This window comes from Dermacentor andersoni, unplaced genomic scaffold (assembly GCF_023375885.2).
Source record: "Dermacentor andersoni unplaced genomic scaffold, qqDerAnde1_hic_scaffold ctg00000041.1, whole genome shotgun sequence".
Taxonomy (NCBI): domain Eukaryota; kingdom Metazoa; phylum Arthropoda; class Arachnida; order Ixodida; family Ixodidae; genus Dermacentor; species Dermacentor andersoni.
The window spans coordinates 4,412,096-4,434,519 of record NW_027314754.1 but is presented as its reverse complement, the minus strand read 5'-3'; the positions used below and the strand labels follow the sequence as shown (position 1 = coordinate 4,434,519).

The following is a 22,424-nucleotide window of genomic DNA, read 5'->3' as shown; positions in this document are numbered from 1 at the left end:
CAACCTCGTTTCGCATAACTTCAAAGTGCGTTGAATCTCCGTATACATTTGTGGGGTGTCCCAGCGAACTTTATGCAAGCTGTTAAACCGACAAACAGAAAAAAAGATTTAAGCAACGCGGTGGAAGATTCAATTTTCAGATCTACGGTGTTCGATCACCCGACATCTGATGACCGAACGCAATAAGTCTTACTCTATATTGCACCGTGTTTTATTAATCTTTTTCTTTTACTTAGGAAACTTGGCTAACATTACCTGGGAGATGGTGCACACGCACATTATATATATATATATATATATATATATATATATATATATATATATATATATATATATATATATATATATATATATATATATATATATATATGTGTGTGTGTGTGTGTGTGTGTGTGTGTGTGTGTGTGTGTGTGTGTGTGTTAACCTCCAGAAGCTTGGAGGTTAACAGAGGAAATCGAAAACAAGTAATGGAGCGCGCAAAGAGCGACAGAACGAAAGAAGATGTTAGGCGTAAGGATAAGAGACAGCAAGAGAGCGGCGTGGATCAGTTAGCAAACAGGGGTAGCCGATATTGTATTTGAGAATAACAACGCCCCAAGAAACCTCCGTATAAAGGAGCCGAAGGATGAGAATATATATTATATATATATATATATATATATATATATATATATATATATATATATATATATATATAGATATTCTCACTGGGAACACTTCCCGACGGCCATTTGTCTACCCGTGCGCTGCCTTCACGAGTTGACCTGGAACTTTCTTCCTAGTTTTCGTTGTGGTTGGTGGTGTACTCAGCGGCCACTTCTCGAGGCACTGCGCTTGAAGCTTAGCGCAAAGCCTTCGTGGAAAGAGTAAAGCGTTTCTACATCACACCTCCGCAGGGTGCAGTTTACAACGATGTCCGTCGCCCATGTCGCAAGTGGTAGTAGTTTCCACGGCTAGTACATCCGACATGTAAAGAGAGTGAGCACAGTTGCTTTCTTGTTTCAATATATTTCTTCCATACAACCGCGTTCGCAATAAAACAAGGGCTCACACACGCACGGATTTTAATTACTTCGGAGGGCATGAGAGGCTAATCCAATGAGAACCCGACTAGGTCTGGTACCGTAAAGCAAGGAATTCACTTTAAAGCATTTTCCTTTATGTGGTAATTAACAATAAATTTGTATGCCTAACAGCGTTTCTAGTGATAGCCTGTCTTTCAGTGTTGCCGAATACTAAAGTGGCCAGGGAGAAAGGCTACACGGCCGCATCTCAAGAAACGTTTTCTTTTGATGCCATTATTTTATGCCGCATTGTATTTGCGCTTAAGTGGCAGGGAATGCGAGCGACTATAGCAATCCACAATACATATCAAGGCTGGTTTAGTTTGTCCTCGCGGCGAAACATAAGTTTTATTTTATATCAGCTTCTGCCTTTAATGTAACACGCTTTCTGTCTTAGAAGAAAGGTATTCTATTAGGATCTGGAAGGTGCGTTTTCTAGAGTTTTTGCGCGTCGTTTGTAAGTATACAACAAAATGGCGACTTGGGTGAATTGATAATTATTCATCTTGAAATGGAACATCGCGTAAAAAGAAGGACGGGTATAGAACAAACGACACACAACACAGCGCTTGTGTTGCATGTCACTGAATCTGTCTGTCTTTGTTCTTGCACGCTGTTATGTTTCGAGAAGTAATAAATATAAATCGGCATTATAGTAAGTGAAGTTCCGGAAATTGTTATTCAAGCGCAAATCACGCCTTGTGATTACGTGTGATATAGCAATACAGAATGGTGACGCAAAGCAATGAGTGCCGAAGTATTGCAAGAAATTTCACTTGACACAAAAATCTCAAGTTAAGCTCTGGTGAAAATGTGGCCTTCATATTTTCTGTTCATTGTTACTTCTTCATACAACACATCTTGACAGGTGTTGCACTTAACTGGCACAGGAGTAGACAGGCCATTCCCTTGTTACAATGGTATGAATATGTGACTTCGGGTTTCCTGCAATTTAAAATCGTGGTCTGAGCCATCCACCAGTAAACTACTGATTGTCGCTGCGAATGAATTAGCTCACTTTTCTGCATTAGCTAATGCCTGCCTAAGTAATCTGGATCTGTTTAGTAAAAGCCTAGTGCACTGTTTTTGGCCGGCGCACGGTATTCCCGTACGCTCCCCTGTACACCGTACCTGTGCACTGTACTTCAACGTTAAGGCCACAGTGCATCAGAGAGGCTCGACGACACAAAGTTGTGGGTAACGAAGTCGCTGTTACTGTGATAGCGTCAAATGCTGACAGGCGCCGTGACTGGCGCATGCCTAGAAAGACAAAAATCACCCACAATTACCGTATTTGGTCGAAGCGTATACGCGATTACACTTCTATGGAATTGTGGGGCCTTCTAAGGAAAATATGCAGATCCAATTGCTTAATTTGGAATCTATGTGAGACGAAGCTTTTGTGAACGTGTTAACGAAATGCTATTAATTTGGCCTTTTCACTCCATCGCTTTTGGCTAACGAAAAAATGTCGCGTGTGCATGTGCGTATGTGCACCGGTAACAACTCTTGCACTGGCATTGTATGTGTTCATTTCTTCTTACTTATCGCAAATGTAACCGCCGCATCTTGGCCGATCGCCCATTGTGGGTCTGTGGCATGGCATGGTAGTCACATTATTAATCGCTTCATCGTCAAGCACCTTTTGAGGGTGTGCACCATACTAGGGAAATCATCATCGTATTCAATACCCGCCTGGGTGGCGAAGTGTCTATGGCATTGCGTTGTTTTAAGCCCGAGGTCGCGGGGTCGAATCCTGGTTGCGGCGGCCACATTTCGATGGTGGGCACGAAATGCAAGAACACCCTTGCACTGTGCACTGGGTGCCCTTAAAGAACCGCAGGCGGTCGAAATTAATCCGGAGCCACCCACTGCGGCCTGCCTCACAACCATATTGCGGTTTTGGCACGCAAAATCACAGAATTTAATATTCATTATTTTCAACACGCGGTATTTGTCGGAAAAAGCCAGTTTGGCTTTGCACAATAGATGTATACGTGCCACTGTGGCATAAGTAATTTGATGAACAATGTCTTTACGTTTCGCTTACTTAGGCCTCACTTTCATTAGAACCATGGCTGAGCGACAAAGTGTCTATTCTGCAAGAAAGTTTGATACCATTCAGCGTCTTTTCCTAAAATGATGAGTCTCAGTCTTTCGCTGGGATATTCTACAGAGGACTATCAAAAAAGAGATACCACTTGATCCGCACGGCATCAAGTTCCTGCCAGTTGACATCACGGAAGTGGCTTATGACACAGTTATGCTCCTTGGCCTGCCCAGCCTGCGGAAAACGCGTATGCAGGCTAGAGATGCTGATGTCAATATGCGCTTAATACGCGAAATTTTCACGGAAATCATCCTGCAGTACAGGCCGGTGTATAAGGCGATTGTGGCCTAATGTTTAGGGCATATTGCTGTAGTGCTATGGACTGAGTTGCGAATCCCATCGCCAGACACGTACCTTTTTGTTCGTTTGTTTTCTTTTTTAATGCTACAGTGCGGAGGAATCTACTTGTCGAGAACCCGAACAGACGACCGGCGTACCGACCGACCCAGGCGAAACCACGGGACGGTAGCAAACGAAAGCTTCACTTTCATACCAATACCATCCACACGTTCGTCGTTGCCACACGCGTATGCTTACTTTGAAAGAGAGTTCATTAGGACAAGCTTAACTGGCGCCGCTTCGGCTCGAGCCCCAAGTATAACTCGCTTCCGCTGGAATCTTCCTCTGTTCGCTGCTGAACGGCCTCGTTCTGCCGGCGACGTCACATCACTTTGTTCTGCGAGAAGTGCGCGCTCCCCTGCGACCGCAATCGTACACTAAAAGCGGAACAAGAGCTTCTACTTTTTTTTTCGTTTCTTCAGTTTTCTGATACGGCGGTAACTAGGACCGCATAAATTGCCGAATCGCCACGGCAACCGCAGCTCCGCGCCGAAATAAATGGCAAACGAACCGGCGTCGTGGCACGGTTGCCGAGTTCATTAGGCGCCTGTTTTCTGACAAACAAGTCCCCGTGTTCCGACTGTTCGCTGCGAACGGGCGGCGGCGTTTTCCCTTCGTTACGATTAATCAACAGCACGCGTTTGCGATGTTTATAGTTATATTTTCTTTTACGTCTCCTTGTGATTATAGAGTGCAAGGAAGAGGAGTGAATGAATTCTGTAGAATCCTTTCCTAATAACTCATTTTCTTTAAAGCAACAACAAGGAGAACGAAAGATCGACGAAGACGAACAAGGGGAAGCTAACGTCGAGCATAATTACCCTGAGGATAAACACATGTAAATGCGGCCTAGACTTGCAACTACCGTTTTCGTCTTCGAACTGATGATCACTTCAGAGCATAAAAAAAATAAGAAAAACGCGCGGTGACAAATACAGCCGCCAGACTCTGCTATTATTCGAATACTTACGGGACGGCTGCAAGAAACTGCGAATATTTTTCGTTTATAGTAATTGCCTCACTAAACGCGATACAGAACATGCTGTCCCGGGTTTAGCGAGGCACTTCCCGTGACGAAATCTTAACTTCCTAGCCTCCGCTCCACAAGATCAACACCCGGATATTCTCTGCGGTCACCAGTACTTTGTTCGTGCTTTACGCGGGAAGAAGTTCTGTGTGGGATAGTGGCGCCATTCGCGAGAGTTGCTGGAGAGAAATAAGCGGCGATGGCGATGTCAGGCACGACAGAAACGAATTGAGCGTAGCATTTCGACTCATGCCCAGGGTGTACGCAATGAACGTCAGAGAGGACACCCCGCGGTATGGAAAAGGCGAGCGGCATTCCTGCGGCACCCTCGCGAGAAGCGCTATTATACTCAATCTGCACCCGGCAGGACCCACGAGTGCGTCTGAGCGTGCGCAGTAAAAGTCGAAGAAAGCAAACTTGAGAACAGTGGTTGGTATTGTGACCCTTAAAAATCAAATTAAAATTATCCCCCCTTTAGGACAACTTGCGTCGCGTAAGAGACTCCTCACCAGGTTTGACCACTATAAACAAACAAGCGCACTGTAAGCGGGACGTGGTGACGATAATTTAGGCAGCAAATTATTGCAGCGTTCCCTTCGGCAAAGCACATTCTGGTAGCAGGCCACCATGGCAAGTAAGTTCTCATGAGAGATTCGAATGCCCATGGTATTCACGTACTTCGTGGTATGCTACTGAAGTTTCACCGGAATTTCATAGTGGGTGTCTACTATGTGCAACCATGAGTCATTTTCGATAAGTAAATTCTGACTATATTTTGTTTGAGAGATGTGATTGTTTTCGTGGGTTCACCGTTCAGGTATTGGTGGGGCGTGCTGCTGCTGCCATAAGATGTCTCCATTTGTACGAGCCCTAAAATCCTGGCAATGGAGTTTAAAAAAAGATAAACGCAGCTCATCAAATCAAATAAGCTTTGCTGAGCTAGTATAGTCGTTGCAGTACATAACTCGCACGGAATTGGCTAATGCTTGGTTCGCAACTGCGTTTACATTTGATTAAGTTTGCGACATACCGTACGCTAGTATAGTCGTCACGCTCGCTGCCGGTTTTCAGGTGTTTCGTCCCAAGCACGGTCCTGTAGTTCAGCAGCTATAATATATTTAAAGCTCTGGGGTGGAAACATAACACATCATCCTTCTAAGCCAGCTCGGTGGTCGAATGTGCAAAGAAACTTTGTTCACAAACGGTGCGGAAAGCTTACGCTACACATTATGCGCGATATGCCTTAACATGCAATTCACCATACAGACGAAAACATGCCACTCAACAGAAACAACATTTCATAGACTTTGAATTGGCACCGCCTATTATAAATGCTTCTTGCAAAAGATGGGAAAGACTGACACTGCCACGTGATTTTGTGAAGAGGTGAAATAAGACATAGAACATCTGCTATTGCACTCCAAAAAATGTGACACTCACCACGAAAGAATTTTTGTGAACATACTTACTTTCAATAGGAGACCGATATTATAATATGCATAAAATACTGAGTACGTGGTCATCAGAACACTCGCAACACAGTGCAGCACACGCACTAGTTCATTCCCGAAGAATCTGGAACATCTAAAGAGTAGTAAATTTAATGATTGTAACTTTAACCACAACGATGTATTTGTCGAAATGATTGATTCTTTAAAAAACATTGACATATACGTGCTTCGCGTATTTGTCCAAGTATCGCGTTTGCATATATGGTCATATGGGTGGTGACGTGGAACAGAGGTAGAATACGGGACCTCTAATCTGAATGTCATAAGTTCGAATTTTCCTCCAGCCCATTTGATTTTCAGGGTCGGACTGGCACCTAACACCGCCTAAAACAAAAATGCCGGGAGCCAGTAGGTCTATGCTGGTCCAGGTGTACTAAGCTTTAACGAAGACACTCCCTCACCAGAACAAGATCTGACCTCCCTGGTGCAGCATTCAGCCACTACCTCCCTCATGACTTTGGCAATTAACCTTATATATACATAGATACAAACTCTACAGCGCAGCACGCCCGTAACGTTCATACGTAAGCCGATATCCCTCCGAAAAAAAAAATCCAATGAAATGTAGCTACCAGTGGCAAACACTGCCTTATCAAAAACCAAGCTTATCAACGGGAATTTACTTAACCTCCACTGCAGCACACCTGCCGCAAGTTTCTAAATAGAAGAAAGCCGTGGTAGGATTCATGATCGCTGACTGGCGATCACGAGTCCTTGTTTTCTTGCCAGGTGATTGAACATTTATTTGCCTTCTGCATAATAATGTTCAACCCCTATCTTGTGCATACTCCGGTAAAGTGCATAATCATTTGTTGTAATTCGTCTCCAGTATTGCTGAACAGGACAATGTCATCCGCATACCGAAGGTTACTGAGATATTCGTCGTTGGTCCTCACTCCTAAGGCTTCCTAGTGTAATAGTTTGAATACCTATAAGCACGTAGAGAACAGCATTGCAGAGATTCTGTCGCCGTACCTGACCCCTGCCTTAATACGTAACTTTCCGTTTCTTGTCTGCAGCAGAGGTAGACCACCGAACTTCTAATATGAAGGTAGAAAGTTTGAATCATTGTCCAGTCCACTACATTTTCAGGCTTGGAGTGACAGACGACACCAGCAATAAAATTGCCGAGAGCTAGCAAGTGCAACCAAATTAAAAAGGCGCACTAAGCTTCAACAAATGCCCTCCCTCACAAGAACTGGAATTGGCTTCCTTGGTGCAGTATTCTACCAGCACACTTCCCGTGACTCTTGCAATGAACCCATGGCCCTCACTTCCCAGCAGCTACGGAGCGCCTGACCAAGGTGGCAGTCAGAGCTGCGACGCTGCAGGCGGTGCTAAGAATTTCTGATCCGGACAGGCAGCTACTGTAAACTGCGCCTGACAGCGTTGAAGACGGAAACCCTCTCAAGTGAAAGGAAACCCTCTCGCTTAGCAGGACTCTGAGAAATTATCAGCCATTGCCTAGGATATCATTGGCCTTAGTAAGTTAGAAAAACGGGTAAGGCTTATACAGTGCTGCCTAACGGCCATGTCCTCTGTTACAGAGGTCTTCCAGATAAGAGAGTACGGGGTAGGACTTCTCATCCATAAGGACAAAGTGAGCAAAATAGATGAATTTTACAGCATGAATGAGACGATAGCAGACGTCGTAATAAGGCTAAGTAGGAGATATAGATGAATGGTAGTACAAGACCACGCTACAACCTCCAGTCGTCATGATTAAGAAATCAAACACTTTTATGAACATGTTTCGTTATCTATGAGAAAGGCGCAAACTGTAGTCGTGGGCGTCATCATTCCAAAAGTGGGGAAAAAGACTGGGGAGCAAGCAATTGACAACTACGGCACCGATTGACGCAACACTGGAGGAGAAATGTTGGTAGAATTCGCAGAAAGGAATAGAGTCCGAATAATGAATACCTTATTCAGGTAGCGCAACAACAGGAAGTTGACTGGCAAGAGTCGTAAGGGAGAAACAAGAAATGATATAGATTTCATGCTCTCTGCCCATAACAGCAGAGTGCAGGATGTAGAAGTGTTAAATAAGGTAAAAAACAGGGACCATGTGCTATTGAGGACTAAGGTTTCTCTCAATTTCAAGAGAAAAAGAGTAAAATTAGCCGAGAAGAAACAGGTCAACATAGACGCAGTAAGGGTAAAACATACGAATTCGTGATGGTGTTCGCAAACAAATATTCAGCTTCAGAAGAGAAACTTGAAGGTAACATAGAGAAAATTAATGAAAACACAAATATGGTGACTTCAGAAGCAGCAGTTGGAGTGGGAGTTAAGGCACCAAGACAACTAGTACGTTAGCTCTCCCAAGTAACGAATGGCGTAATAAAGAAACTACAAAGCATGAAAGTGCCTGACTCGAGAGATCTGACATAATTCGCTGATGTCAACGAATTTAGCAACGGTATGTCTCCTTTGAGCTGCCACTACAGCTGCAATTAAAGGTGCCGCCGAATAAGCCTAGAAGCACAGCCCATATCTATTAAACTCACTTGAAAAGACGTACCATTCGGTCTTAGAGAAGTAGGCAACCTAGTTTTGCAATTTCTCGACTACGTTCTAGAAGTTCTCATCTAAACTTCTTCAGATTTGAGTTAACTTTGCAAAGCATTAGGCATGAAATAAATCTTGCGTACTGAAACACTTGAAGTCGTAGCTCTAGTGGTTCGCTCTCTCTAGATGTTATCTTGTGTCCGTGTCTACTAGGAAAGTCCGGTAAAGCTTTTTTTGTTAACCGTGCAGCGCGTAATCCTGCCAATTTTGCCATGATAGCTTCTATGAGCCACACTCGCAAGACCTTCCGCCAACATCGAGCTTCTCCGCATAATAAACAGCAAGAACTAGGCATGATGTTTCTGCGTCCTGCGCTACCTTCAGCAATTTCATTGCACCAACATCTTGCACTCGGCAAAGGAGGCTCATATCGATGCAAATAACGATGAACAATGGTTCATCATTGTGCGTAAGTTATTACTTATATATAATATTATTTATTGGAGCAGAACACACTTTGTTGGGCAGGGAGAATGACAGACAGCCCAATGATTGACAGAGATGTGTGCAAAGCTAAAAATGTTATATCACATTTTGTCTTCAATACCGCACAGCTCGGTTCTTCAAATTTAGCTTTCTTTGCATATCACAAAAAAAAAGAAGTCGCAGTTTCGCCCGAGAGGCGAGGCATTGATTGCGATCGCAAATTAGTAGACGGCTATACGAACAAATGATAGTAGTTTTATCGGTCGTATAAACTTGTGAGCATAGGCAGAATAACTAAATTAAGAAGCACGGTGCAACGGGCGCACAAGCAAATATGGACACACCTGATTGGAAGACCGCGGAAACTCGCTGCCGAAACGCTGGAGCGAGGAAGCACGGCAGCAGCAGCGAGCGAATGTACCTCGTGTAGCCGTTCGCGTCAACGCGAAGTGAGGAAAGCACAGCTCAGCGCGAACTCTGTACCTGTCGCACTTAGCTTTCAAGATACAGCGACCCGGCCGGGCGTACGCCGGTCGCGCAGACCGGCCGGAGTAGAACCCCCTTCCCGTCTCCCTACGCCCCCCCCCCCCCCCACCCCCGAAGTGTTGCACGCGACGGAAGGCGGCGCGCTTCTTCCCCGCTTTTGTCCGTTGCGTGCGCGAGATTGAGCTGCGATGGCCGGCTGACCGTCGCATGCTTTCACGTGCACATACAGCGTACGGCACACGGAGACAATTTTATCACCCTCGGACTTTATACAGGAACCCAACGGCGACGCCGACGGCAGAACTGCGCCTGTAGTTTTCATATAATTGCTGTCGCAATAAGATGCGAGTTTAAATATATTATTTATGTTCAGCCAACACGGTCCAATGTTTCAAATTTCACCACTTTTTTGTTATGAGTATGACAGCATGAACGATACAAAAGCAGGGACCCCTGTGCGAGAAACAGCCGGTATAATAAAAACGGAAGGTAAACGGCAACTTCTTGCTGTCAATGGCATTGTAACATCGGTCACTTCCGCTATTAAAGTGCCGGCGTCAGCAAAGCAGTTAAAAAACAAGCGTATGCCCCTTGGGATATGACAGTGATTTTCCAGACGACGTCAGGCAATTCGCTTCATAGGATGCTTACATCAGCTAGTTTAAGTATTAGTGGCTTTTTGGCATTTTCTTTATCCGGTGTTCAGTGAGATGAAGCGACTACGAAACATTTCTTCGCCTACAACTATTGTCCCTCTTTTGGAGATACGGACGAAGGAACGCTTACCAAACATTTATTTCGTTAACCAAGTGGATAAAAAAAAAGTAATAAGGAAACGGCCGCTAGTAACGTGGCAGATTAATGGCGAGCAAGAAACGTTGGTGTGCTCGGGTGAGCGGGGCCATTTTCGCCGATATCTCATTTGTGGTCGCCAGCAAAACTGCGTTTGCAGAACCGTGTAGCAGTAAGGCGTGCGTCATACGTCATGTCAGCAACAGAGCTCGTTTATTGCGAGAAGCTAGCGATCTTTTTATATTTTATTTTTTCTCACTATGAAGAAATGAAAAAGGCGGGAAGTTTTAGTGAACGAAACCGGAACAACTTTTTGGTTTCACAGACCCGCCTGGTATTCCTTAATCTTGTTCAGCGATATATACATCCAAAATACAGATACGCTCGGCTATCTTGTTTATTAAAGCATTACACCACGTTATATTTTAGGAATATCGCACATTGAGCAAGTAATCTTAAGTTGGTCCAGCTTTATTACCCCGCGTCGAAGCAGATTTGTAGCAAAGAGGTAAAACCATTGTCGATTCCTCTGCGCATCGACGCATCCTCAAGTCTCGCTAGCTCTAACATTTACTGAGCTGTAATTCCGCTAAAAGTACACCAAATTCAATTGAACAGTTTGCAAGTGCAAGAAAATTTTGGTATCATTTTACGCGGTTTACATGGCTGCATGCAGGACGAAGACGATTCCCAGCGATCTCCAATTACCCGTGCCTTGCGCTGCCTGATTCCAACATGGCGCCTGTGAATTTCCTAATTTCACTGGGAAAGGCCTTTGTCCTGCAGTGGGCATAAAAGTTGGCAGTCACTTGAGCATACGCTGAAGAGGAGGAAGGCGAAAGCCTGCGCGTTCACGAGACATTCATTACATTGCTTCACATTTTCATTCGAATGCCTTGCTTGCTATTACTTTTCCCCACCCCAAGGCTGCGGGTTCAATTGCTTTAATTAACTCTACCTAAATAAGCTTTCATTAATCTCGCCCCAATTAGCACCGAAGGTTGTGGCTTCGACCCTCCACCTCCACAATGTCAACTGAAACCAAACTTCGAGATATGGGCGGTTCGCCCATATCTCCAAGTTCGATAGTGGGTTCAAGTGCCTTAACTTCGCGATAATTAACAGCAGAGGTCGTGGTTGACTCCCCACCTTCACAATGGCAATCGGAATCCAACTTGGAGATATGGCCACTTCGTCCGTATTCCAAGTGGGTTCGACTTCCACCGACGGTCATAGGTTTGAGTGCCTTAATTAACTACAACGAGAAGAAAGGGGGTTAACCGAGGGGCCCGATTTTTATTAGTCATATCATAAGAAGCCAACAAACACTGAAACCAAGGACAACAAGTAAGCACAAGTCATTTCCCCTATGTTGTCCTTGGTGTCAGTGTTTGTTGGCTTCTTAATTAACTACAGCCACACACACACACACGCACACACGCACGCACGCACGCACGTGTGCGTGTGCGTGTGTGTGTGTGTGTGTGTGATATACAGAGCGATTAAATGTTGAAAAGCTGCAACAAAAGTACGGAATATTGCTAATATAACAAAACGAAATCCCGAATAGAAGACGATATTAGCCCCTTTCGGTTTAACTAGAAGAATTTTCTATGGACATCTTGCATATTTATTGATGTGTTTACATAGTCTGGCTTCCTGTTTCTAGCAAAGTGTAGTGTTAAGAAAGAACGATAAAGACATGCACACTCCGTTCCCTTTTTCATCTATATCACGCCGCTCAATAGCGGCCTAGGCTTTTTATAAAAGCAGCTACCATCGTTCTTCAAGAATGTACTCGCTATTGCATCACGGTAATGAAGTGTAAGACTTCACCATTTGGGAAGCAATAAAAGGAGCGAAAAGGACGAGGCGGGAGAAAGCTGTTTTAAGCGTATGCACGGAAAGTTCACAATAATTCTGCCACCACCGCCTCCGCCTTCGCTGCCTCTTCCTAGTGCGCGCACATTTTTTCGCGTGATAGCGTTCGTCACTGCTCTATTTCACACAGTATTGTAATAATCCTCGATCAACAGGCAGCGAATACGACGACGATGAGGAGAAGAGGAGAACGAGACCATGGAGGACCCTAATAGCAGCTGCACGCACCCATTGAATGTTACAAGAACATAGAAGCAAAAAGGCGACATAATACATGCCTGCGTCGATTTCTGCATTTAATAAATAGCTAAAATGTACAGCAAAAGCATTACGGCAGAACTAATCGCACAATGACTGTCGATGGTAAAGCGATTAACCTTCGGGCAATGTAGCGACACATGGTATTTATGAAGTCAAGTTTATGCAACATCTGTGCTTGCCATTCTGAGACTTCTGTTACGTTGGCTGTAGTTGTATACTAATCCCGTTGAAGAAAGAGCTGCAGCAGATCCTCGCAGTGGGAGTTATAGGACCATCAACGTCTGAATATGCTTCTCCCGTTACAACAGCGCCAAAGGAAGAAAGAAGTTTCAGGTTTTGTACTAATTATCGTATGACTAATACGCAAACAGACCTGTTTGCATTTCCTGACAAGTATTGATGGCATGATTAATGAAACTGGGGTATGTAGCAGGTTTTCAAGAATTAACTTACGTAAAGGGTATTGGCAGACACCACTCCAGGAAGACTACAAAAAATACACAGCCCTTGTGACCCCATGTCATATACATAAATATTATAGACTCCCGTTTGACTGGAAAAATTGAGGGACGTGGTTACGGAAATTTACGAGCGCCGTGTTCGAATCCCTGACGGGTAAATGCCACAATGTGTACGTCAACATTATTGTCTACTCTCGAATAAAAGACGAACATGAGCTGCATTTATCGCAAGTTTTAAATACTTTGGTTAAAGCAAAGCTGAAGATGAATTGTTAAGAAGAGTGAGTGTTTTCGAGATATTAGTGGTTTTCTTTTCTAGGAAGAACATTTAACAGCCACACAAGGAGTACGAAGGAAGGGTCGGTGCAGAGAACGTCATGACTTGTACTTTTTGAGGGTTTTCCGTCGCCTATCTGGACATTTCACGGCCTTCATCAAGGATTTTGCCACGAAAACAAGCGGCTTCACAGCATTAACCCCTCAAAATCCTGGTTCATTTGGAGGAAGGAACACGAAGATGTATATCAATAACTAGTGAAAATAATATCGTCGGATCAGGTCATAGTACTCCCAGATTTCAAGAAACCTTTTGAGCTGTGTACAGACGAATCTCTGTAGGGCACGGGAGCAGTCCTCTATCGACGAGATGCCACTAAACAATCGGGGTGCCAGTTGAATGTAATCGAATATTGCTAATGCACCTGCAACAAAACCGAAACTACAATACTACGGAAAAAGCGGCATTGACCATCGTCATGACCTTACGGTACATTAGTGCTTACCTTCAAGGTCAACACCTCAATTGGTCTATGGATAAGCTTCCTCTTAGAGGAAGGTTTAGCTCGGGTGCTCCTATCTAAATACATGTAAAAGGAGAATTCGTTTTTCTCGGCAACCACTGCACCAAATTTAACGAGGTTTGTTGCATTTAAAAGAAAAGCTGATATTCTGGTGACGCTTGTTTCGAATTTTTGAGTTAGTCTGCCAATTTTTTATTAAAAATTGTCAGAAATAGCAAATTTTCTGAAAACGACACTATCAAGTTTACAACTCCGCAACTCAGCAAATGAAAAATGATATCACAATCCTGTAAATTTCATCTAATTATACATTTAAATCGAACAAAATTGATATTTCACACATGATCCTAAAAAAATTTGTAATATGGAAATACAGCTTTTGCAGAACCCTTGTACACAACGTAATTACTTCTAGTAAAATATAAATTGGCATATCGAATTTTTCCGGTTTGAATGATTGAATGGATGCGGTTTACGGAACCGCGATATGTGTTCTTCATGCAGAGCTATTAATGTCTAAACTTCATGCTTCTATGTTTGTCGAGCTTTCAAATTCAAGCCCTAAATCAAAATTCTGCTTCCATCAGTCACTAGAATTTAACTGCCTCTCTCAAATGCAACAAATTTGATTAAAATCGTTTCAGGGGTTATCTCAGAAAAGCGTTCTTGTGTTTTACATGCATTTGAATAGGCCGCGTCGGTGTTGGGCCCGAGCTAAAGCTTCCACTTAAGAGGAAGCTTTAGCTCGGGCCACACTCCGACGCAGCTTTCTTTCATTGATCGGGAACTATAGGCCAATTTATATGCTTGATTTATTTGGCAAAGTGAGTGAGGATAACCACGACTATCGTTTGATGCGTTGCATGATGCAACAAATTCTGTCTCCCGAGCAATTCGAAATTTGTCGAGAACACTCCATAGAACTGACACTTATTACCATAAGTTCAAAAGTCAGGCAAGGTATCGACAGAGGTATAATTTCGGCATAGGTAATTATCGAGCTGACAATCCTTTCACACGCATAAGTCATCGCGTACTGGTTTTTGAACTTGAATCATTCGGCACATCTGGTTCTCGTATAATCTTTATTAGAACACATACTTGAGTATGCGTTCAATGGCTTTATTTGTGCATTAATGATGATGTGTTTGGAAAGCACCAAGCGACGAGCGGAGCACAGGTGTCCTGTGGATCTTTAGTTATGGTCGTGTAGAGGTCTCACAGAAGGCCCATTTAATTCTGACAGCTATTATGCAGCCCGGAGCAAGACGAACATCAAACTGCTCGCAAACTAAAATCAAGCTATGGGGCGTAACGCCTGAAGCTAACGAACGGTGTTAGATGGAGTGTTGTGGTGTAGGCAGCTCCGGAATAATTTTGGACTTCTGAGGTTGCTTCAGTACGCCTGAGTCTAAGTACACGATGGGTTCTTTTGCGTTTTAACCCGGCTGCGCATTCTCCCTAGTGAAGGCGCAACGAGAAGCAAGCAGAAGTCGCAAGAGAACACACAGTGTAGTGTGTCGTCCCTTATGCCACTTGTTGGCCGCGTCGTTGTGCCTGTCCTACAAGAAATTAGAAGTTCCTAACCATTCTGGTGTTTGAATTAAAAGAAACTGCAATTATTTTGGCTCTCACTGAAGGCACATAAAAAACATATACGCGAAATTTTTTACACACCGCTGGAAAAGAGTTTCACAAGAATATTCTTGTCTTATTGGGCGTCATTATCATTCAGCACTGATTATTTCTGCAGCTATCACATCGAGATTTCGGTTAATAAACTCCTCACGTGAAGCTAGCATTTACGAGTGGGTAGCCTCCTATAGAACATAGCCTTCTCTTCTGTATTAACCTCAGCATTGTCGAACTCTTACTCTGCGGCCCTCTTAGCATCCGCACGTTACATTCTATGAAGGCATAGCAACAGGTCTACCACCGGCTTCTATATTCAAACATTTCGTAATTGACCACATACAGTTTTTATATATATATATATATATATATATATAAATGCAGAATATACGTATACTGCATGGGCTGACGAAGATATATATTGCTTCGCCAACACGCAACAGACTATCGCCGTATATCTTGCCACGTTTTCTTATTTTCTCGCTGGCACGCTTCCGCACCTCAATTTCGAGTGCGTAATGAGATTCGTTGTCAACCTGACCAGCTTTAATCGAATGCGACATGCAAAGCCTCACTGCAACGAAATATTTCTCCTGGTTACGTAAATTGAAAGGCACATTGCGATGACCTATAGTAGACGGCAGAGAGGACGTGTCGATTTCTCACTTACCCTTGAATGCGCTGAAGACGGGACGTCTGAGAAAGCTTCGAATGTGCTTCTCTCGGCGAGCAGGTTCGGTTTCTTTCTGCACTGCTTTTCAAGAACTGACGAGGTAGCCGCGCGCTTGTCACCGGCGGCACGATACTGTCACAGGCGTTCGTCCTGACACTTCGTCTATGCTTCGTCGCGGCGCAGGCGTGCGGGGCGCAGAGGCACAGTCATGCGCGAATCTTGCAATGCAGGGCGCGGCCGTCCCAAGCGACTGTCACAGCTAGAGACGGCGCTGCCCGGACGGCAGAGGCGTCGATATCAGGATGTAAGGCGCGGAGAGAAGTACACGCAGGCCATTTCGAGATATCTTCTGTGGTATTACTAGCGTACTCTGCAAACAATTCAGTGACGCTAAATATTCAAATAAGCGGGGGTGCTTATCTTAGGAAACAAGCACCCTTCTCATCGCCATCGTGGTGCTGGGTCGGCGTCGACGAAATCATGTGCTTTAGGGAGGAGGCACTCCTTTGAATGCAAAGCACGGTTCGCTCGTCTTTTTGTCGAAGTCGGATAGATCGCGTCAATTCCAGGCAAGCAATGCTGCATCTGCCCTTGGCGTTGGCGAGATCTAAACGCCAAATGACAATAGAATATATTTCGCTAGTCGGCAAACAGGCAAGCAGGAAGAAAGCAGGGGATATACGTGCCCAAACCACGACCTCATTGTAATCTTATTATGGGACACGCTGATTCCGGCGATATTATGACCGTGTGACGTTCTATATCTAAGTACACGAGGTTGTTGCATTTAGGCCCCCACCAAAATAAGGCGGCCAAGGCCGGCATTGCTTCCGCCACCTCCGGAAGGACTAAACTACTGCTGAGGGTACTGCTTCTGTGCCCTGGTGGGAGAGGCTTCAGTGCACAATGAAATATACTGCAGCGTCTACTCTGACGTGATACAAATAGAGCAACACCCTGAGATGAAGAAGGCCACAGAGATGTGCAAGATAAACAAGAGAACGGGTTACCGAGTTTAAATTAGGGCACATAAGACACAACTTCACTAGTACAAAAACAGAAACACAAGCGCAACGTACTCATAAAGGGGAAAAATGGGGGGGGGGGGGGGGAGGAATAAAACGTGAGGCTTATTTGCATGAAGTCTGAATGTGTGCGTTCCTCCTGACGCAAGTCGCGCGCCACGCACAACGAACGTAATTTCTAGTCCCGTTCAGTCGTGTATAGTCATTTTTTGACAATAGACGACTTTTGACAATACACGGTTTGCGTTACATCCGATGCTTATTCCGATTATCTGATGCTCAATACTGGTCAATCATGCAGCTCAACAGCCAACAGGCAGCAACCAGCAATCAGCACCCAAAGTATGAGACAAAGAGGCAAAGGAAGCTGCGTTTTAATTATCAATTGCTAATCAACGTCTCCAGCTCCCTCATTTCACCTTCGTTTAATTGCTAAAAATGTAGTTGCATTTAAATATATATTCAATGATTCCGTGAGCCTATTGTGGCTTTTTCTCTGTCACTGTTTTTTTGTTAGAGCCATACAACTAATATCGTGAATCATTTCATGCTTCAGAAATCTCACGTTACAGAGTGATCAAAGGCGTAAACGACACACGTGCAGCAAGCAGCCTTGTTAATCGTCTGAATGCGAACAGCTTTTCAGCGAAAATTCTTTTACGAATTCTAGGTGCTTAGAGAGAAACTGTTACCAAAAAGCTCGCGAGAACAACCTGACCTATGGCCAATGTCTTTTATCAATGAGAAACATTGCAACAAAGAATATCTGAAATTTAGCGTCATCCGCGTATCCTGAAACTAAAAAAAGAAAGAAAGGAAAACGTAGTCAATCCCTAACGACATACCGGTTTTTCGTTGAAGTATCCGGGTCCGAAACAAACTAGCCAACAAAACAGGCATGCTAACCGCAGCGCAAATTATCGTCTCTTATATGAAACTGCACAAAACTATTACGTGAACAGTTTTTTCTTCCTCAGTGGATTGTCATTATGAATAGGAATAATCAGGCGAACAAATGGAAGCGATACTTGCACAGCTGGGGCACAGTGCCAACTTTAATTTTGTTGCAAGCGCCGTCTTTCTCGAAGTAGTTGGGTGCTAAGTACTTGAATTTTGCCAGTGTCACTGGCCGAGCGATGCCCTCGCCTGGCATCACTGCTCAGCATTCGCAGCAGCCGCTTCGTCCTTCTTTTCGATCTTCTCTTTGAGATCTCGCAGTCTCGCGAGCAGCGCTTCGTACTGACACGTGACCTTATTCCCCAACCAATTATCCTCCATCTGCGTTCCAGACAGGTGCAGCTTCGCCTGCACCTCGCTTTCGTACGTGGTGTACAGCTCCGCGAATTTCTCGACAATTTTCTCCTTCAGTGCTGGCGGGAAGGGAGGCTTTTCTGCAAAACAGGCTTCCACGGTGTCGCAGACGGCCACTCTCATTGTCTCGTGCCGTATCACTGCTTCGAACTGCTTCGACCTCTCTTCATCCGCGAACTTGGGCAGCTCGCATAGCAGGGACTGGATCGAAAGGAGCAGAGAGCTCAGGGACAGGGCCGGACTCCACGTCTGTCCGAAGGTGTTAAGTGTGCTGAGACAGATTGAACCGTCACGGTACAGGTGCTCGTTGAACTTCAGTCGACCAGCATCGGTGGTCATGAACAGAGCCTTCGGCGGCTTCAGCGGATACTCGCTGGTACACTCCAGGTAGAAGTGGAAGAAGCCGCCTTCGTAAGGCGTGTTTGCGGCACCCATCGCAATGGCGTCGAGGCTTGTGATGTCGTTTTCGTGAGGCGCCATGAATATTCCCGGCGGAGGGTCGGCGTTGAAGTCGGCGATGTCTCGCTTGATACGGAGCAGACTGGGCGACGTCGACGAAGAGATGCGCGTGAATCTCACAGGTTCCTTGGAGCCTCCAGAAGCTTCTCCTTGGTCGGCCATCCTTCAGTGCCTTGGAGCAGTGGACGAAGAATTTAAAAAATACCAAGCACTCGCGCTGCGCGTCCAATAAATAGAATGTTACACGTCTTCTTTCTCTTCGACTTCGTGTACATTGCGTTGATGATGATGATGTCCTTGATGAGATTGGCGCTTACCCACTCGCGGAGATTGGCCAAGGGTCGGGCAGACTTTGCTTATGTGTTCAGAAAAAGGGGGTTGCGTTGCGCGAAGAAATGAGGGATTAGTTGCACTGAATTATGTAAATGTTTAGACGCAGAAGTTCATAGTTTGTTGCAGGGTAAATAAAAAGAGGGATTACTATTCAGAAAAGTCGAAAGCAGTTAGAATTCCAAAAGTGATCATAAGGAACTCAGGACCAGAATAAGTTGTATATGCTGTGCAAAAAGGCAAATAAGATAATACTCTTCTTGTGTGTGTCTGTGTCTCTGCATGCTACTGCTAATCTATTCTCATATCGTGCATGTCGGTAGGATGCCAGCAAATAGCTGAATGATAGCAGCTCTTCACAGTTTTAGCAATAAATCTGAACGAATACGCTGCTAGGGGTGCGGATCATTGCGAAACTTTTTTGTTTTCTTTGTGAAGCGTGTCGAACGAGCTTGTTGCGTACTTGTGTCCCCTAACATTTAATTTAATTATTTATTTATGTTTATTTGCCAGTCTATAATTTTCACATTCTTTATTTTGGTCAGACTTCCTCTTCGGTATCTCTTGAGGCAACAACAACAACGGCGACGTAGTGTTTTCTTTATATGATGGCGTTGCCATCGTCTGGGTACAATCATCATCATCATCTTGGTCGTGTTTGCTGCAAGAGCCTTCATACGTTGTGATAAAGGAGTTCGCAAGCGGAGCAATGGCTGACGTTTGCTGATGGCTGCTAGCGCTACGGCTACTGCCAAAGTCTGCGGTAAAGGGAGGCTGCTGTGTTTTCAGGCAGTGGAAACAGTGACTGTGCTTGTGAAGGCCATCTGAATGTGAAAGTATGCGGTTCATTAAGAAAACAGATTTCGTACATACAGTGTCGCAAAAAAAAGAAAGAAGCTTTAAAGATTGCCTGAGACGACATGACAGCCAATGGTAGCTAGCATACGCAGTGACCCTCGGTTGAAAGAAAACGTCATCAAAGGCTGCATCCCTCGTTCAAATATACTCGTTTCATTACTGTTGTGACTTTACTAGAGGGAACTGTGGCGCTCGTGTATATGGCAGCCAGTATGGAAATAATGGGTAGTACATGGATTATTCAATTATTAAGACGCAAAACAATAAGAAACTGCGCCTAAACCACAGAATATATTTGTTAAAGTAAGTGAAGCGCGTTGTTCTTTGATTATCTTGGCTAGGTCTCGTCACCAGCGAGACCCTCGTCTTCTCAGTCAACAATTTTCACGTACATCTCACTCTTACTAATCGACGTGCCGCTACATCTGGAACCAACTCTGAAAGATCACAAGAGGAGCCGCAACCCACGCCCTGAGACGCGTCCCTTCGGCCGCGACCCAGGGCAGCTGTGTGTATGCCGCGCGTTCATGACGTCCTCAGTAAGGCAGCCAATCCAATGTGCGCTGCTCCCTACGCCATACCCTCCTCTCCAACAAACCTCTTATTTCCTTCTCTTCACATTTCCCTCCTCTACCGCACATTCTGTCCACATTCTTGTTCCGTGCATCGTGTAACCAGCGCAGCATCAATATTCTCTTCGTAGTACAGCCAAAACTTCCATTAAAATCACGCATAGAATTACAATAACAGCAAGGCGATCTGGTTAGGCATACATTACGTGAATGCATCGCTGTAAATGCAACTTGTCTGAAAAAAAAGAAGAGGAACAGCAGATGCTTGCTTTTATAGCTAAGGTGTTACCGTAGCTAGAAGCTCATAGAACATTTGAGGGAACGACTAGGTAAGCTCTCATAAACGCTTTATAGCTAAGGTGTTACCGTAGCTAGAAGCTCATAGAACATTTGAGGGAACGACTAGGTAAGCTCTCATAAATGGTTTTTAACGGTGTTCTTAAAGAACCAGATCATCCACCGTGTTCAACATGGGCCATGCGGGGAAATGCTAGATGGGAAGTATACGCAAATTTAGATATCTGCGAGTTAACTAGATGCTAAACTGTTATGGCTAAACTTTAGTCTTCTACCTATTTAGACGAGCAACACTTCCAATGCTGCCGCTACCCAGGGAGAACCAAAGTTGGCAGTTATGTTACATTTGAAGAATAATGGAGATTATGTTAAGGGGCGCGTATTGAAAGTTTGACGAGTGTAGATTACATCTATGCGCTTTGAAAATAATTACTGCGGACTTGCGTTCATATTAAATTGTATAGAAGCAGAACAATTCCGCTGTCTTTTTGTTAACTTCGTATTAACTGATCATACCATACAAAACTTCAAGAAGTTACATATTGTATATTATTGACAAAATTGAGGGAATGAAACCCCCAAAGCTCCCATACAACGTTACTGCTGCATCAACTGAAAAGACACTGACGGCGTGGCTTCATAGGTGTACAGGGTGTCGCAGGTAATGCGGTGAAATATTTTTAAAATGGGAGGGGGGAGGGGGGGGGCTGTGAGGTATGAGGATGTGGCAAACGATGTTCTGTTAGCAGTCTTCTTTCGTACAGAGAAGGTTCCTCTGTTATCATTGATCCCCTAATTACTAAAAAATACCAAAATAAGTAAGTACTCGAGAAATTGCGTACGCTCCAATGCGAAATGGTGCATCACATTCACAATCACTACATTCAATAACTTGCAGTTCGCTACATATTCTCTTACTATTTTTTCCGCGTTTCAAAGTTGTGGCGGAAAACGCAAAATGGAATTGAAATATACTAAAATAGAAAAAAAAAAAAACCAAAGCAGTTTTCCATAAAGAGACTTGAAAGAAATGATAAAACTCGAGCACTGACTTGATGGCTGCGCAATATTCACAAGGTGGCGCATAACAGCTGCAATAAACATTTTAAAAATTATTATTTTGCTTTGCTTCATTCGTGTATACCGCAGCACTAAGCCTGTTTCAAGACTATCCCAAGGTACTGTTTGGGTAACTTGTGCCTGTAATATGATACGTTCGACAAAACATTATCAGTATGTGTATTTCCGAAGCATCACACAAAAATCGCGTATCTCAATATAGAAGGTACACATGGCAACATCTACGAAAACATCCAGGGTCTGTAAGCCTAGGAATTGGCGGCGGTAAAGTTTATTCTGTGAGATGACCAGTTCAAGTTGTCAAATTATTCTAATAACCGAACACAATTAAGCAAAGCAAATGCTGTGCGGTAAACGTAATAATAATTAGAATAGACCTTTACGAATTAATTTCTTACTTACAGTTGTTAGGTGGCATGTTGCGACTGCACGAGAGAAGTTAAGCCCGTGCTGCTAGC

The 22,424-nt window shown here is 44.2% G+C and overlaps 1 pseudogene; it reads right to left on the bottom strand.

Annotated features, from left to right (window-relative positions):
* Positions 1-18,211: 18,211 nt before the first annotated feature.
* On the bottom strand, positions 18,212-18,991 carry LOC126518280 (ubiquitin-conjugating enzyme E2 Z pseudogene; annotated as a pseudogene).
* Between the last annotated feature and the right edge of the window lie 3,433 nt (positions 18,992-22,424).